This window comes from Notothenia rossii (assembly GCF_949606895.1).
Source record: "Notothenia rossii genome assembly, chromosome: 3".
NCBI lineage: Eukaryota > Metazoa > Chordata > Actinopteri > Perciformes > Nototheniidae > Notothenia > Notothenia rossii.
Window position 1 is genome coordinate 3,717,342 of NC_136901.1, and position 2,667 is coordinate 3,720,008.

Consider the following 2,667-nt stretch of genomic DNA (forward strand, 5'->3'; position numbering starts at 1 on the left):
CCCCGCCTGTCACGCGGGAGACCGGGGTTCAATTCCCCGACGGGGAGTGTATGCGCTTTTTTGCTGATGTGGTTAACAGCCATGCAGTAGACATTCAGAAAAAGAATGCCCCTGAACCACCTATATTGGAGAATATATTTATGAATACACTACAAAAGATATGCCCCGTGTGAGGCTCGAACTCACGACCTTCAGATTATGAGACTGACGCGCTGCCTACTGCGCCAACGAGGCCCAAAAGCAACATTCCGTTGGGTGAAAGTGGGGGAGTCCAGCATAAAGGGGTCAGGTCTCAGGAGACCAGGAGGAACAGGACGTAGACGCAAAGCCGGTCATCTAAAGGAACTTATAAGTGGACAAGACTCTCCCCATTCTCTTCTGATGACAACATGTTAAATGAAATGTTGGTGTCCTTAAAGGCTTGTTATAGTTTCCCGGTTCTGGCTGTCTAAGGAGCACATGAGTTGATTTTTGCTCTTTCCATCTACATTGCCCTGATGAAATCCAAGGGCAGTGTTTCCCCTACCATTGTCTTGGCGGGGCGCTGCGCCCTGCCAACGGAGCCCTACGCCCTGCCTGAAATTCAAGGTGTTTGTTTTTTTTTTTTACATTTTTTTTTTTATTATTTAAAAATATATATATATATATAGCACCAAATTGCAACTGAAGTAATCTATCTACGGTCACGTTTCACATTGAACATGTGCTCTTTTATTAAATAAACTAAACGCCTATGTTATTTATCCAATGTGCATGTTTCAGTGTCCACTGCCTTGCGTATTCACATTCTCCCTCCGCTCCCCCCCCCACACACACACACGCGAATGCACACACTCACAATCAGAGACAAGAGCGGAGGAAAGAAGGAGAACAACAGCTCTGCTTTCTGCCCGTTTGTGTCCCCCCCCAGTTTCAAATTCGTTTAGCAAGCCGTTATCGTCACGGGAGAAGGACACAAACAGCCTGGCCAGGTGGACGCGCGCGAACGCGACAACGAACGTAGCGTGTGCATTCTAAAAATAGCTCAGGTGAGCAGGTACCGCGGTTTTGAACTACAGTATTGAATTTGACAGAAAACAACAATGAAACGCCAGCAGAAGAATAATCTAATGAGTTGGGTGGAAAAAAAAGACAGGAGATGTGAGTTGGTTTATTCAGTAAATTAGCTCAGGATAATTGGATGTTCTGTCTACACCTGTTGATGTGAGGCTAATGCATGATTTGCTAGCTTGATGCTACCGGCATTTAGCGGCAGTGACTCAACAAATTTCCACTTAAACTGTATCGTCAGCAATGTATGACAAGCAGACTGCTTGTTTAATGTTAGATTCACACCAATAGCTCAATATGATCATAACACGATTGCTTTCATATCAGAGATCAGATGAGGTGGAGCTGCCTCCAGCAATAGAGGATGAGGCAGAGAGAAGCAGCAGCAGCACAGGGTTGCAGCAGGTATGTTATATGCTGTAGTTAGGTGATTTAAATGTATCAATGAAAGGAAGAAGTGTAGACAACATGATAAGAAGGGAATACAGTTTTAATAAAAGTACACTACAGTGTAACACTGTACTGTATTACTTTTTAATGTACAAATACTTTGTTACTGTACGATATCAATAACAATAATCCACAGCTCCTCTCTCTGCTCCAGAGGATAAAAAGAATTCGGGTGCCCCGAAAAAAAATTCGGGGTACCCGAGCAGCACCCTGCCAAGGCTGTAAACCTAGGGGAAACACTGAAGGGCCCTTATTTCTGTCAGGCTTGCCATCGTTTCCTGGTTCTGGCTGTCCATGGAGCACATGAGTAGATTTTTCCTCTTTCCATCCATATTGTCCTGTTGAAATCCAAGGGCCCTTATATTTGTCAGTATTGAGCGATTGTCCGATGAACAGTCTGTCAACAGTCAACAGCTTGTTTGGTCTCTTGGAACTTCAGATTCCCTGGTAGTACTTTCCAGTTTCTCTCATCAACACGGCGTAAGGACCTATGTGAATTTGGGCAACTAATTGTTCACAGGATTTCCTTGCCATTTAATATTGAAATGGATGGCGTTGAATCATGCACGTTACCCGTCAGATCACCAGCAAGAACCAAATGAATACACTACAAAACATATGCCCCGTGTGAGGCTCGAACTCACGACCTTCAGATTATGAGACTGACGCGCTGCCTACTGCGCCAACGAGGCCCACAAGCAAATTTCTGTTGGGCAAAAATGTGGGAGTCCAAAACAAAGGGGTCAAGTGTGGAGGCCAGGAGGAACAGGACGTAGACGCAAAGCAGGTCATCTAAAGCAGCGGTTTTCAAAGTGTGAGGCGTGCCTCCCCTGGGGGGCGTCAGAGAGCTTAAGGGGAGGCGTAGCGTGAGATACAAAAGAACGAGAAAAAGACGTGTAAAGTTACACTTGCCAACTTGTGGCTGTTTGTGGAGACCGAGTTCCCCCACCTCGCCAAAAAGGCTGTAAAAGTGCTCATTCCCTTCACCTCCACCTATTTGTGTCAGTGCAGGTTTTCCGCATTGACTTTGATCAAAAGCAAGTACCGGTCAAGGCTGCAGCCAGAGGATGATCTGCGTTTATTCCTCTGTGTATCAAAGACGCAGACTCATTGTTCCCACTAAAGTAGGGGTGATTTTAATAAGGAGGCAAAGTTGACGTTCAGTGT

The 2,667-nt window shown here is 45.4% G+C and overlaps 1 long non-coding RNA gene across 1 annotated transcript; it reads left to right on the plus strand.

The window, feature by feature from the left end:
• The first annotated feature begins 517 nt into the window (after window positions 1-517).
• Window positions 518-1,672, plus strand: LOC307034440. Its single transcript, XR_013806911.1, has 2 exons — window positions 518-1,028; window positions 1,378-1,672. It is a non-coding gene; the product is annotated as an uncharacterized lncRNA (long non-coding RNA).
• The last annotated feature ends 995 nt before the right edge of the window (window positions 1,673-2,667 follow it).